Source organism: Eptatretus burgeri, chromosome 8 (genome assembly GCF_056783735.1).
Source record: "Eptatretus burgeri isolate ZD-2024b chromosome 8, Ebu_testis_v1, whole genome shotgun sequence".
In the NCBI taxonomy this organism is placed as follows: domain Eukaryota; kingdom Metazoa; phylum Chordata; class Myxini; order Myxiniformes; family Myxinidae; genus Eptatretus; species Eptatretus burgeri.
Window position 1 is genome coordinate 66,115,631 of NC_140968.1, and position 16,504 is coordinate 66,132,134.

The 16,504-nt window shown below is 43.1% G+C and overlaps 1 protein-coding gene across 11 annotated transcripts in view; it reads right to left on the reverse strand.

The window, feature by feature from the left end:
• LOC147021928 (uncharacterized) overlaps positions 1 to 16,504 on the reverse strand; it is a 59,673-nt gene that overhangs the window by 41,138 nt on the left and 2,031 nt on the right. For 3 of the 11 annotated variants that reach the window (XM_085892355.1, XM_085892357.1, XM_085892361.1), the window contains exon 2: positions 8,707 to 8,762. The exons of 5 other annotated variants lie outside the window; for them this stretch is intronic. The gene's annotated coding sequence lies outside the window, so the exon portion shown is untranslated. Of the gene's footprint in view, positions 1 to 767; positions 790 to 8,557; positions 8,579 to 8,706; positions 8,763 to 16,504 lie in introns of those variants that run through there. 3 more of the 11 variants (XM_085892356.1, XM_085892362.1, XM_085892364.1) reach the window with 2 other exon arrangements.

Genomic DNA, 16,504 nt, shown 5'->3' on the forward strand with positions numbered 1-16,504 from the left:
ATGTAATGAAACACGAGTTTTCTTGCACTGAACTTCAACACAGGAGGAGGCCATTCGGCCCATCATGCCTGCGCAATGATTGCCATCCTACGCTTGTTTGTCCTTGCTCTATCCTTTGAAATGTGTCAATCAAGGAAGTAGCATGTACCATTTTTTAGGTCTTTGGTACGAGTCGGCCAGGATTCGAACCTCCCAGACTCAGAGCGGACAATCTAACCATTACGCCACCGAGTCTGGTTAAACATTTCTGTCAATATTTATAAAATATCAGCCCTCATAATTACAAAACATTACCAAAGAATCATTGTGCAAGAATTCATTTTCTTTTTAACCCTCAAGTATCCTTCGACACGCTCTGGAACTGCTTTCTGTGGACAGGAAGCAAACTAGAGTACAGTATTCCTTGCTACCTTGTTACCAGCGAGCCATCTGCTCAGTCTTTTGATCCCTCCACGATCCGTTCAACATGGTGATTAGAAAGGTGCCAGACCACAGCCCAAATCACCGACATCAAATCGCACACCCGAAAAATTGACTTGCTTTGAGGAAAAACGCACCAAAGACAGCAGGCTGCGTGAAATCCCATAATCCACATTCTGATAGTTTTAAAGAGCTTCGAGAAGGCTTTGACGATCTGGCTAAGACGACGGTTTTTCATTGTAGAGCAGAATGAGCCACAAAACTCTCTACAATCATTGTCCATTATTTGTAGGAATGGCAGGTGGACCAAAACATAAGCTACTGAGAATTTCAAAATGAATACTCACATTTTCCAGCAGCCTTTATAAGAATGAAGAAGCCACACTTTCTCCGAAAGACGACATTTGTAAACCAAGCTTCAAAAAGGTTAGCGTTCCACGAGGTTCAAGAAAACAAGAGATGGGTTGTCAAGTTCCCCTTTTCTACCCTGTTACACACAGCAACATGAGTCTTTGCAAAATTACACGACATCGAAAAGGCCAATTTTTACCATATATGGTGAGGCACAATCTCAAACATCACTTGTTTTTTTTTTTTTCACCAATCCTTTAATTTCTATTTAGTTTATCACAACACGTCCCATACTACGGAACCCACAATGTAAATGTCAATGCATTGCAAATAACTAGGTAAACCAGTGTCTCAGGACAAAAGAGGAAATTTTGAAACTGTAAGCAATCAATTTAATCTGGAGAGCTCATCTATACTGAACGAAGAAGCGACAGACGAGGATAAAACATGTGTTTCGATAAATGGAAACTTGCTTGGCAGTTTGGAGCCAGCTCAGCCTGACACTGAACCACTGAGTGGCCTCTTGAGTGTTCTACCAGAGACCATTTTGACAACTAAAGAAAGGATTACATAAGGCATTATTAGTCAGAGGTTTGGCCAATTGGTGAGATATCATAAGCAGCTGCCTTCATGGGTGAGAGATGATTGGCAGTGTTCACACTGCAAAGGTAAAATAATAAAGAGTGTATTTTTGCTTTAAACATTTCATTTGGACCTAGGTGCTTCATCAGTCATCTACCAATAGTAGTCACCAACATGGAAAGCACAATGCAATTACGTACCAGCTGGATGTCCAAAACATTTACAACAACCCAAACATTGCCACAAAGGATTCAAAATCAAGATACGCATATAACATGCAGCCAGAATAGCCTAAGAGGTATGCACACTCGTCTTGAGCCGTCGAGGCTGGGTTTGAATCTCGACTCAGCTATAAACTGTCAACCTGGTATTTCACATTCAGTGCAAGGCATCTGTGTGTGTGTGTGTGTGTGTGTGTGTGTGTGTGTGTGTGTGTGTGTGTGTGTGTGTGTGTGTGTGTGTGTGTGTGTGTGTGTGTGTGTGTGTGTGTGTGTGTGTGTGTGTGTGTGTGTGTGTGTGTGTGGTCGTTTGAGACAGCCCTGGTCGTTTGTGGATGTCGAAGACCTCATGGATGTCTTTCCCAAAGAGTATGAGAGTCATTCATCCCTAGCACCCTGAACGAATCACAAATTCCTGAAACCTTCAGTGTAACGTCAGGCCTGGCCAGCCGATTCATGAATGGCTTGGGACCAAAAAAAAAAAAAAAAATTCTCCCCAGTTCACCCCACAGGGTGGGAATAATTGGTGCCGTTAAAGCAGGAAGAATCTATCCCCGTGTCAGTGCAACAAAATGCACACACAGTGTGAATGATCATATTTCTTTCCACAATTAAAAAAACCCATTAGAGATCACAGTGGCCAGAAATACAAGCATCACAAATACCACAGTATCCACGAAGCAAGCATCTCTTCGGAATTCCTTCAGCAGATGCAGCTGCCCCAGCTCACGTTTAACCAGAACAAAGATAGTTTCCATTCCATCAAACTTTAAGCTCCTGGCAAGAGCACATGGCCTCCTCCCGCAATCGATATTCACAAGCAGTCCATGATATAACGAGTACTGCAGTTTCCCAGTAACCCTGGCCAATTCAGAAACTCCAAGACTTGTATCGTTCATCACGAAGTTGGCCGAAAGTTTAAATAAATAGAAGGGCCAGGAAATAGTGAAGGATCGGGTGCTATGTGCGAGATACAGTCGAGGATGAAGTGGTTTGTTTGTTTTTGTTTGGTTTCGTTTAAAAATAAAAACTGTTGCATTGCCAAGATGTGTTGCATGGTGGAGTGCGTAGATTCAAATCAAGTGCTCGTATCACGATGCCAACCAGGCAGCTTCTTCTATGTCCCAGTTTACAAGATGTAAGAAATCGTGACTTCATACTCATCGCACGTGCAGCTTGGGCAGCAAATCAGCGGCATGCTGCCAAACACATGGCAGTGGAACAGAGATACTGTATACACTGTACACTTTTTCTGTTGTGATAAAAAAAAAAAACACAGAACATCTTCAGGAACTGCATTCTCAAGCCTCTGTTATTTTCTCGCTGTCCCTGTCCTACAACGCATCTTGACTGTGTTACTGTACGTAGTAGCAATTTTATGGTTTATATATTTGAATCACCGTTAACTCGGATTATAATCTTTCGCGCAAGGATTACAATTGCTATTTTGATCATCCAAATCAGTTAAGTTTCTGTTTTGGCAGAGTTCGGTGAACAAAGTAAATTACTAAAAAAATAAAAATTACAAAAATTAAAGGGGAAAAAAAAGGCAATTTGTTCAAATGCGGTCAACAACTGATAAAGCCAAAAAATGTATCGAGTGACCGGGTGAACGCATTTCACAATGTTATGGCTGCTTTGTACTGAGTGTGTGCAAAACTAAAAGTGCATGCTTTGCTTCATTTGAATCTCTTATCGTCACGCCATGCTGCTGAGATAATGAGATAATGGAATCATCCATGTAATTACACAAAAACACTGAGCCAGGGGAGGCAAAGACAAATTGAAAAGCACATGCAGTTACTTGCTTTAAACCACAATTGTCCATGTCACCTTATGAATGGCATTTCAATGAGTTCATGACAATCCGATAGAAAATAAAATTCTGGGAGCATACTTAAGAGTGGTAGTGTATGTTCAAACAGCTTGGACAAGGTGACATTGGCTGGCAAGATGGCCGAGAGGGACGCACACTCAGCTCTGAGCTGTCTAGCCTGGGTTTGAATGTGGGCCCAGCTACAAACTGCAATCACGGTGTCTCGCAGGCAGGGAGATTCATCAATGTGTGTGCCGTCCCTCGGATGGAGGTTAAGCTCAGAGCTCTGTCTGCCGGAAGTGGTTGGTGGACGTTAAAGATCCTACGGTGTCCTTTGTGAAGAGCAGGCAAGCTATCACCAGCACCATGAACAAATTATAAATTCCTGCCCTAACCTACGGGGGTGGGGGGGGGCAGCTCCATCGGTGGCAAAGCCGTGCCCTCAGCCAATGATGCTACTCGCAGCCGTGTGCTGCATATGAAAGGAGGAGGAGGTGACATTCAATTTCATCTCAAAAACAGATCCACAGCTTGAGGGTGTTAAAATCATTCTCACCTCATCTACCATAAATCCTTGGACATCTCTAAATTCAACTGGCTGATAAAAACCAACCACATCTATCTAGGTCAACTCCTATGTGAGAAGTGGAGGAAGGTATAGAAATGGGGCAATACGTCAAATAGCAATTACATCGTGCAAATTGTACCTGAATAAGTGATTACAAGATTCAGGATAAAAATGGTACAACTGAAATGGCTCTCAAGTTACCGAGCTAAAGTCTGTCTCTGGTTCAGCAAGAAAGCCTTAATAACATACTCAATGCAGGTCCGAACTGAAATAAAGTAAACAAGAAGTTGGAACAATCATAGCGTCTTGCACAAGGCTTAAGCAACAAGCTTTTGAGCATTCATCAAATGTGAATGGTGCACCGTTATAGTTTTCCTCACGACCAATCCGATCATACCTTCATACAACACCGTACAATATTGACTTCCATTTTATTCATCTGGTCGAGAGAAAAAGGATGAATGATTGCGAGGCAACAAATTTGGTCAAATATTTTCAGAATCTGTTTATTTATAACATTATTCAATAGTTTCAAGTTGCCTAAAAATAAACATTTGCAGCCCCCCCCCCCTCCACCCCTTCCCCACCAACCCAACACTGCATTTGTAATCGCTCTTTCCACCCCAACCCCCAAAAAATTCCACCGAAAAAGGAAGTCGTATAATGTGATATAAACAAAAGAGCACAAAGATGTTACATATACGACAAAATAAAGAAGTCTCTGTAATAATTTTAAGGCAACAATAAAGACTTTACAACAAACGAAGACGTCGACTGCCGTAGCAATGGAACCTCATTTAGTCAGGCATACATCAGAATATTTCTGCCATTTGGGGGAGCACCTGAGTGCCAAAGTGATGATTATTTCGTGCTCACGGTGAAAAGAAAAAGAGAAAAATAGAAAAGTACCAAGGGTGAGGGGAGTCCACATGCTTCACCCACACTGTTCTCAAGGCAGAAAACACAATTAACCCAAACCCCATTCCTAAAACCTCCCCCACCCTCCCCCCATTCTACTCTTCATGTGGCCTGCAATAAACTGGAAAGTTTGGTTGTGATCAATACGGGACTTTCAAAATGACGGATGAATGAATGAATGTACTTTATATTTACAAGCCACAGATATGTCCTTCTCATCGGTGTTCAGAAGCACCTAATCCAGATACAGTCCATTCATCGGTAGCGATCCATCGGGGGTTTGTGGAACACATGCTCATCCTCATCCTCATCCTCATATTCTCAGGCCTTGCACCGAGCCACGTGGTCGGGAGTTTGCAGTACGAGCAGGTACCCGTTCGGCGAGCTGAGAAAGTTATCCTAGTCTTTTGTTGTGCAGAGACACAACCCTTTCTCTCAGGTACTTTTCCAAGTATTTTTGGGTTCTTACAGAAGCTTTGTGATCCATTTAATGTTACAATCCTTGTCTCACACACACGCTATATGTTTGGCTACCCTGATGACAACAGCTTCCTGGAGTTTGTGCGCATGCACACCGAACGTTGTGGGGAAGATTACATCATTTTGAAAGTCCCGTTATTAAAGCAGTTAGGTAGATTACCCTTCCCCTATTCCAAATCCCAACCCTCTCCCGCTTGCTTTAATCTCAACATATATATATACTGTATATCTTAAAGCTAATCACTTCATTCTTTCATCATTAATCCTCCATGGGACCAACAACACCCTTACCAAGTTGGGTGGTGACCACTCAAGCAGTTACAGGGATCCTCCTTCCCCCAATTTCAAATCCACCCCCCCCCAAAAAAAAATTAAAAATCAAAATCTATGAAGGGTAATAATTTAATTTTTTAACCATAAATCCCCTATGGGGCCCACTTTATGAAAGTCACATTTCAGAACATTGTGGCCCATTGGGCTGACGTGAATAGTCGGACCCCGATATAGAGAACCTCCATCCTCACCTCCCCCATACAATTGCGTTGGGATCACATCCTCCATCCTCACCTCCCCCCCCCTCAAAAAATTACTCCACTCCATTGTTCCCCATCATGGGTGCTAAGTTTGGTTGTGAACCCAAACCATTACAAAGATCCCCCCCCACCTCATTTCCCATAATCACCCCTCACCCATGACACTCCCCATGAAGTCCACATTATGTCTGCCAAGTTTGCTCACCATAAAATGTTCTGTTCTCAAGATTATAGGGGAACTGACAGGCATCAGACATCATCGATCATATTTCATGGAGACAAACAGAAAATGGAGTGTGACAATAAGGGTAGCTTCGCATTTGTGTCACCTTTGCCTGATCCATCCTGCAAGAAGGACCACTTTAATAAGGGTGATGCAAGACTTCTTGTACAATGGAATTTTTTTCATAACTGGTTAGCAAGCAAGCCACATGTGGTCCATGCGACAACAAATAAAGTTTTGAGCAATCAGGTGTTGAGTGGTCACAGATGACTGCTGAAAACGACCTGTCGGCAATGGCGAAGTGATAGGCTCATCGACTCCAGTTCATCATGGGAGATTCAAATAAACTTGAAAGTTTTAGTTTCCACGGCATTAACCTGAGCAAGGTATGAGAAAGGGGCACCAGCCCAGAGGGGTATTCGATATTCGCCAGAACAGTATTTGATGAAGCTGCGGATAAAAGCGTTGTAGGTGGATAGGAGTTCAGGTATGCCAAGGAAGGACTTTGTATGATGGACGATGCCAATTTTGAAATGTGGTTTGACCAAGAAAGATGGCTGAGAGTGAGACCCAAGAGCTTGAGTGACTGGACTTATTCAAGAGGGTTGTTGAGAAAGTAGATGCGAGGGTTTCTTTGCAGTACAGTCCTGAGAGAGAGAGAGAGAGAGAGAGAGAGAGAGAGAGAGAGAGAGAGAGAGAGAGAGAGAGACAGAGACAGAGACAGAGACAGAGACAGAGACAGAGACAGAGACAGAGACAGAGACAGAGACAGAGACAGAGACAGAGACAGAGACAGAGACAGAGACAGAGACAGAGACTTCTCAGGATTTAGAAACATATTCCGAGTATTTGACCAATTTGTGATTTTGTCAAGGTCTGCAGAGAGTGAAGAGGCTGCCACCTGTCTTTCTGTCTGTCTGAAGGATGAGGAATGTCATGGCAGAGTGACATCATCTGCAAAGAGATAAAAAGGATTTTCTAGAGTCAGAGAGATCATTGATGAAGATTAGGAATAGGAATGGACCCAGAATACTGCCTTGGGGAACTCCAGCCTTGACAGGGAGAGGAGAAGCATGGATTCCATTGAGAACCATACATTGGCTACGAGAGTGGAGGAAGTCAGTAATCCAAGAGTGGAGATGGCTTGGACTCCATGGGGAAACAGTTTGGAGAGCAAGGCAGGATGCCAGGCAATCGAAAGCTTAAAATATGTCCAGAGAGACAGCCCTGATTTCATCGCTGACAATGAGGGCCATTATTTGGAGAGTGGAAGCAGCATGTCCAAATGATACATGTCACAAAAGTTTCGAGATAATTTGTGGTACCACTGCAGCCAAAAGGGCTGTGAATAGCTGGACCTCAACATGGAGATCCCCCTCCCTCCTCCCTTGTGGTACCTCCTCCCTGACATTCCCCCACCCCCTAGAATTACTACTCCCTATTTTACTCTCCATTATACCCAATTATGTGTGCTAAATCTGGTTGTGATCAAGTAAGCCATTGCAAAGTTCTCCTCATAGCCCCTCCCAGTTCCACCCAAATTTGTGCCCCCCCAATGAATGACCCTCCCGACATGGCCTCCATTATGTATGTCAGGTTTTTGAGAAGGGAACGTATAAGTGAAAGGACAGACAGACGAACAGACAAATGAAGTGTGGCGATAAGGGAAGCTTTGTGTTTGCGTCAGCTTTGCCCGATGCGAGACTGTTTGGCAAACACGTCGCACGTGGACCAAAAAGGTCACACACTAGACCAGGTGTGTTGAACGCCCTGAAGTTTGTTAATGAGCCAGCTTGGTTTTTACACGACACTGCAATTCTCCTGAGACTAGCTCGACTTCCTGAAGATTAGAATCTAAATCTGTAATACTGCTGCCCAATGAAATATAACCCATGACTGGATTTTCCATTTCACAAAAGACTGCCTATTGTCCTACTCCTACCTTTGCATAGAATACATGAAGCTTTGTTCAGTGTTTAACTATTTTAACACGCAAGGTAGGACATATGGATGTTGAGAGTAGGCCAAAAAGAGATTGAAAAATATTTGCCTTTTCAATCCATAAATACCAGCAGCAAATGCTAACGATCACTGTGTCCTGAACACATTGTACAAAGCTACTCCTCAGGCGTTGGAGAATTGTAAGCAAAAATATTTCTTTATGCAATGCAACTGTTTTGGCTTGATCAGTATCTAAGTTGTGGTTGTCTGGGTAAATGTGGTTTTATTGTGTATCCAGTGACCCCCCCCCCCTCCCCACTCCACTTCCCCCTATCCTCCCAACTGCTGCGGTGACTTTGAACAACTTGCCACTCGGCAATTGTTACACGGTTCAACACAAACAGGGGCGCCTGCCACACATGACCTTATCTGGAAATGCATAATCCTTAATTGAAATACATACATACATACACATCTCTCCAACTTGTTGGAACAGTTTCAACTCACTGTTTTATCTTGTGGGAGATTCTGTAACGATAAGCAATGAAAGAGCATGGTCTTAACGGTGACAATGCCTCCCTCTGAGATGAGGGACACACCATCATCAGACGGGTTTCATGCTCTTGGTGATCATCAGCACTGAGCAGGTTTCTCACCTCTTGGATGGCATGAAATACAGTGAGTCGTAGCCATTTTCATCAGCCTCGAAAAGCTGGAGAGGTACAAGTTAAATAGTATCAGCAGAGAGCAGATGTAAATAAAATAAAAACAACCAAGATATTCACATTTACAGGGAAAACAATTCAGCCTTCTCAAAGAGGGCATGTCGTATTAAAATAGGGCAAAGTTACATTTCACATGAAAAAAAAGGTTCCTCTTAGGAACTTGGTTTTTTTTGGTTCTCAGGAACTTGGTCCTCTCAGGAACCTATTTTTGTGCAAGATTTTTACCCCGTGGGGTCTTCCACCCCACGGGGACCAAGTTCCGCTCGCATTCTCTCTTTTCTTGTGCACAGTTCATTTGAACATCTATTTCTCCATTATTCGTGAACAGAATTCGATGAAAATTGACAGTCATATACTAGACACATATGCACAGGCATTAACTGAGCCCAAAGTGCGATTGCGGCCCTTCGGGCCGAGGAACGGCCGATTTTGGCCGATTTTGGCCCATTTTCTTAAAATTGTTATTTCTCGGTTATTTGTGAACTGAACTGAACCAAACTTGACAGGTATATTCTGGAGACCATTCCCCAGGCATTAACTGAGCCCAAAGTGCGATTTCGACCGTTTGGGCCGAGAAACGGCCCTTTCGGCCCATTTTCTTAAAATTTGTATTTCTCGGTTATTAGTGGACGGAACCGAACCAAACTTGATAGGTATATTCTAGAGATCATTCCCCAGGCATTAACTGAGCCAAAAGTGCGATTCTGGCCCTTTGGGCCGATTCAGCCCATTTTCTTAAAATTGTTATTAAAAAAAACAAAAAATTAAATGCGCTGGGTGATGCCCAACGCAAAATTAAGTCGTAAATGATGATATGAAACTAGCCTCACTCTTGTGAGGTGTTCTGGTTTCTTTTTCTGATGCGATAAAAATCTTACCAAATTTCAAAACTATCTGTTGGCCGTGCTATCGCTCACCTGAGAGCTGTACGAATGAACTCCCACGGGGTATGTTCACAATTCAAACTTATTTAAAAAGGGGAGAGGGAGAGGGGAGAAAATACACATTCATATTAAAGAAAGTACAGATAATGACGAACGCAGCCCCCTCTGAAAAAAAAAAAATCGAATGAAGAAAACAATAAATCAGCTTTGCACAAAAGGGGATGGGGGAGGGGGGTCCAAATTAATTTAACATTTTAGACATAATCTCAACTCTGAAAAAGAAAGGACGTTTCATTATTATAGTTATTTAATTAGACCTGCATTAAATTTTTCAAACATTATTTATTACAAAGCAAATTACACTCCAATTCTACAAATACCTTATGCATTCCCTTGTTCCTAACAATCTCTCTCGCTGGGTAAAGTATCAATAAGATTCATTGTTTAATGAGTGGTTTTGTTTCTTCAACAAGGGGAGAAAAGGAAAACAATAATTTTTCACTTTCTGATCACTTTAGTTCAAGTGGACGGCTTGCATCTGTTGAAGGAAGGGCTGATGTACATTTTTACCCCACGCACGCGAAGTGAAACGTGGGATTAAGATTCACTTTGTCTGTCTGTCTGTCTGTCCACAAATGCGTGTTTATGATCAAGGTCCGAGGAACGACTTGATTTCATTTGAATGAAATATTTTGAACACAATTTGTAACATGAATCGATAAAATGTACCCGCACTTTAGCAATACTTTGGGTCTGAATTAACTCCGATCGTACATGCGCAGAGGGGAGTGAGAACATTTTGTACTCTGCCTACCTGGCAGCCAAACAAAAATGAAAATCATTCCAAACAGGAAACTTACTGTTTTTAAGGACGTTATAAAGGACACTACAACAGGCATGAATAACTAATGTAACGTGTTAGATCAGGTGGTGTAAAAGGCAGTGCATTAATGGTGGTAAACTTCCAGGGAAAAAATGTTTTTTGAAACCTTTATTTTGTTTAAATTGAATTATATAACTTCACCACTCAAGAACACACATTGCCTTATTCACCCTTTCCAAAACCTTTTGTTTAGCAAAACTTACTTGGACAAATATAACGGGATTTTACATCATCTAGACCAATCAAATTTGCCACTCACAGACCCCGCCCATGTCGTTTTTTTTCTAAGCATTGCATGGGGTAAGGTGCTCTACGAACTCCCTAGTCTCGCCCCGAAGGGGATACGAGACTACCGCAATGCCTACGTCGATATAGCTTCACTTTAAAAATGGTTTTCTCTGCAACCGCTTGGCCGATCGATGCAAAGCTTTAAACAGAGGATGGACTCCCCATGGAGAATATTTTGTTGCTAACTCTGATGTAATTGGTCACATGGCATGGCAGCCATATTGGATTAAAGGGAAAATTTGGATATTTTCTCCAAAAATAATTTAAACTTGACATATTGTTACAGATTTGGAAGTTTACTGCACTCAACATAAGGTCCTATAGCTCAGTTATATCGATAAGTAAATGTGGATAGATAGCTCCCTTTTCCCTTGTCTACTTCAATGTTCCTGCGCTGTGGAGTTATTTTGATAGTCAGGTTTTCCTTTTTTTAATTTTTACACCACCAACGATGACAACACCAACGATAACAACACCAACGAAAACCCTCTGCTCCCGGCATTGTCCACGCGCTCAGTAGGGGAAAGGTCATGCCCCACCCTTCGATTCGCTGGGGCACTCCAAGAAATGGAATGCGACATCCACCCACCGTTCGCTTGGCGGTGCGCGGAGTAGGGAAAAGGTCAAGCCCCACTCTTCGATTCGCTGGGGCACTTCAAGAGATGGAATGCGACAGCCCCCACCGACAGCGAACGGGCCACGCCTGAGCGAGTGGCACCCGAGAGGATAAAAAGGGAGCGGAGAGCACAGAAGTTTGGTTCGTGGTTGTTCGGAGAGCACGGAAGGTGGTTGGTGGTTCTTTGGTTGAATCGACTCGAGCGGATTGTGAAGGATCGGCGCCTCGTCTTCACCAGCGCGTGTTCTGGAGCGCGAGAGGATCCGCCGGAGCTCGGGAGGCTGATCGCAGCTCAATGGTGGTTGGATTCGGCTCGCCTCTCACTGGTGCCCGGTTCGACTCGGCGCGAAGACCACACGAGGTGGACAGGTCCGAGGCAGGTTCTGGTCTTCAGTTCACCTCTCCATCCGAGCTGGAGGCCTTAATAAAGACCACTTTGGGTCCGATTCGTGTGTGTGTGTGTGTGTGTGTGTGTGTGTGTGTGTGTGTGTGTGTGTGTGTGTGTGTGTGTGTGTGTGTGTGTGTGTGTGTGTGTGTGTGTGTGTGTGTGTGTGTGTGTGGCGCCAGTCTGCTAAGTAATGAATTGTTAAGTGCCTTGCTGTACATACGTGCTTATCAATATTCAGATAACTCTGCCCTTACGTGCTCCCCTCATTTCCCTATTGTTTAATAAATATCCCCATTTGTGAAATGTATCAGCTCGTTCATATCCTTTCCTCCATTGGCTTAGCGTGCTGCATGTTGGAAAATTAGCAAGGCCATTGTGCCGCCGTAAGGGGACATTTAGACCAACGGATCTCGGTGACCATCCGCTCGGGTCACACACGGTTCGAGTATGCTAGCGGCTCGTTTCGTATGGGTGCCGTCAAGGGTGTGAAGACTCGGTAAATCGCCACGTGGATCTCTAGGTATTTTGGAAATTGGCAAATAACCCTGTACCACGTGGTAGAAATATTGACGCTTCATGGTCCGATAAGGGACCGTACTTTTCAGAGTTTTCCGAAAAGATACGATCCAAATTCCGGGTGATCGGCGGAGCTGACTCTACTGCTCCACCTGGCGGTCGTGCTCGCAGCCGACGCCCGACCCGCAACAATATGTCATAAGCTCCCCGTGGAGTTTAGATGGTGACAAGTCTGAAGACGACGATGGTTCACGAGCGGTATTTGACGAAGTAGATCGTTTCAGAAGTCAAGGATGAGACAATGTGATAATGTTTGACCAAGTTATAAAAATGATCTACATGATGTGGTACGAGTGACAGGTTATTTGCTGCAAAATGTCGAAAACCCAGTTTCGTTCAACAACTTTAAAAATTTGACCTTTGCATAACCTTTAAAGGTCACAAAACAATGTTGCGGACATTAAAATAAGGAAACAGGATACGTGCTATAGCTTAATGGAGTTAGTTCGTCGTAGGTCGAAAACCCGGTTCGATTCCCACAACTTTGAAAATGTGACCTTTGTGAACTTTAAAGGTCAAAGGTCAAGGATTATGACCTTTGGTGCAAAACTTCCTCTGGAACATTCCAGGAACAATATAACGTCATATAGGCTAAATGGCATTTCACACTCCTCGGATTAATTATCCATACTTTGATGAAATCAGCGTAAAAACAAACTTGAAGGGGGCGCCATTGGCAAGGTGTTCGAGATAGAGATCAAGACTTTAGGTGGGGAATGACCTCAAGATTATGCATAAAAAAGATTGTCATCCGAGCTCTCAAAGTTTGGGCGGTCATCTGATTTTTGTCAAAATTCGAAATTTTCTAAGTTCATGACCTTGTGACCAAAATGAAAAATCGAGCTCCGTGGGGCTATGCAGGTGCCATTGGGCTAACCAAATACCGAAACCCCTGTCAGATTCAACAACCCCCTCGGAGAAGATGGATTTTTATGTCAAAATTGCAATTTTCTAAGTTCGTGACCTTGTGACCTTGACCTTGGGACGAAAATGAAAAATCGAGCTCCGTGGGGCTATGCAGGTGCCATTGGGCTAACCAAATACCGAAACCCCTGCCAGATTCGACAAACCCCCTCGGAGAAGATGCAAATTGAAATCGGCTACCCCCTAAAAACACAATTCGCAATTTTCTAAGTTCGTGACCTTGTGAGCTTGACCTTGGGATGAAAATGAAAAATCGAGCTCCGTGGGGCTATGCAGGTGCCATTGGGCTAACCAAATACCAAAACCCCTGTCAGATTCGACAAAACCCCAAGGAGAAGATGCAAATTGAAATCAGCTACCCCCTAAAAACACATGTTTTTGGGGCGTGGCTCCACCCATAATGGGCGGAGCCACGCCCATTTTCAGGGAAACACAACTCGATCATGATATAAACCTCCCACCAAAATTTCATCAGGATCGGATCAAAACCCACGTAGCTATGCTCGGGACAGACAGACAGACAGACACACAACAATAACGAATATAGTGGTCACTTATATTTTTCGTGAAAATATTTTTTCGTGAACCAATAACAATGACATCATTGGTGAAGTGGTATTCCAGCCATAATTCGTTGCATTAAAATCTTTTTCTGAAAAATCGGAAATTTCTTTTATCCGATCTGCAGTACAACCCGATGTGAATGAAGAATTAAATTCATGACGTTCATAACCCATGCCAAGAAATGATGTGACATGATAGGGTGCCTGGATGATACAGGTATATGGATCAAAATAGCAGTGGGCCATTAGAGTTGCGTGTTCAGTTAAGGATGGTATTTTTCTTCAGAATCAATGCGTGAGGCGAGACCATGCACTCTCCGAATGCCGTTCTAACTCGTAAATGACTTTTGTCACGTTTCTCAAACCCATTTACAAAAATTGCATTTTCATCCACTTCCTTATTTTGATAAAATCCTTTTCGTAAGGAAAATGATAACATTTCTGAACTTCTCCAAAAGTAAATAAATCTCCAAATCCAACATCCTACGACTACTATGTCGCGATGGAGCAAGTACAGCATGGCATCTCGGTCTGAAACGCGTTGAAGCGAGTCGAACAAATGAGACCGATTGCAACAGCATTTCTTCAATACGCATTGCGGACGACAACTTAGAAAGCGATCATTCCAGTATAGTGCCAATAATGACAATGAGACGATAACCAGAGGCCAGTGATGATGGGGCAGGAGATAGCGATTGTGTTCTGAGTACTCTGATGGCAACCTTGAGGATGATTCCAACAGACTTATTATCACGGATCTCTGTGGCATAACGGTTCGAGTGTCCGCTTTGAGTCTGGGAGATCGGTGCTTCAAACCCTGGCCGAATCATACGAATGATCAAAAATAAATAAATAAATGCGAAGAACGCAACAGCAAACCAACCACTATGCACCTTGTCAAGAAACTGCTTCTGTAGCACCAACGCTCGATGAAGAGTACGGTACAATGATAATGTCTAAATGAACCACCGCACATATCTCAGTAGCCCCATCGTGGTGGAGTTAACCTAGCATTAGACCAAGGGTGAGGAAATAACCGTATCCTGGGGATATCACAGTAAGGCCAAAACCATTAATTTAAGGATCAAGAAAGAGGTAGCAATGATAAAGCTGCAAAAACCAAAGTGGATCACAGCAAGAGATGAAGCACACAGATAAGAGTGTCAAAAACAAAGATAAAGAACCTGAAGCTGCATTTACCACTTTGCGAACAACGATGATAATGACAGACAGCACTGTAATAGATATCAACAACAAAAATATTCCCCAAATAAAAATATTACAAATCTGGAACACCGCCAAGATGCATGATCACATCATTTTTGACCTCAGTTGGGAAACATTGCCTTGCTTAATTAAATAAAAGACAGATGCACTTGTACAGTCGAGAAACAATCAAACAAGTTTGTTTGGAAAGTTTCAAAGTGCGGTCACCTTTTTCTCGTTTTTGCGAGTATTTTTTTTTTGTTTAAACAAGTCTCCGTCCCCCCCCCCCCCGAACGCCCCCACTCTTCCCAGCACACGAGTCCCAGAAGCTGGAAAATTAGGCAGCTCACCCCTATGATGAACATCTGCAAACGTTTCTCGAAAAAGGCAGCATTCCATGAAGGAAAAAAAAAAAACATGAGGAAGAAGAAAAAGTCTCCCCGGTGCGTTCAGCGAAGGTAAACCGCTGTGCTCGAGGGGATGGCGTCACAAACAGCATGAGGCTAAACCACAAGACACAATTACAGGTGCACAAACATCACAATGAAAATAATAATAAGCAAATAAATAAATAAACCAATGTCACCCGCGGGGTGACCCGTATCTTGCCAAAAGGTGACCACGTGTGACTTCTTTAAGGTCACACTTAGGTGAACAGAGCTGCTATCCACCAGGAGCGACTCCTTGAGGAATATCTGCCTACGAGAGATTCCGATGAGAATCGTTCTACAGAGTAACCATGAAAAATATGCGTTTGCCTCATAACGTCACCAAATGACGTCATAATGTCTCAGGCTTGACATATTGAGAAAGCACTCATCGAGGTGTTCAATTTGAGGTACTACACGATATGGTTCCTAAAACTTGAAAATTTGACCTTGGGATAAAATATGTTTGACCTGAGATGCTAACCATGAAAGTCAAGGCCAATCGCTACCAAAAATTAATCAGCTGAGCGCCAGACCATGAACTATATTCCCATGAAGTTTGAAGACGATCCGATCAAAATTACTCAAAAAAAATAAGGGTTTCGCCGACTCCCCTGATTTGCAACAAAGTGACTTTGACCTTCAAAATTGTATGCGCTGAAAGGGACCTCAATAGGCCTCTGATATGCGAAGTTACAAAAATTTCCAATGATAACTGTGCTCTGCAGAATTTTTTATACGTGATTACAGACAAACAAACAAACAAACAAAAAAACATACAAGCTGACCAACATATCTTGCAAAAACTTCGTTTTGGCAAGATAATAAACAAACAAACAAACAAACAACCCATCAGCACGAGGTGCTGGGGTGTTGCACACGTACAGCTTGTGAAAACCACCGCGGGATGTCATCCCTTCTCTCGTACCCAGCTTTCCTTCCACCGCTCTTAATGCTACTGTTGGCCCGTTTC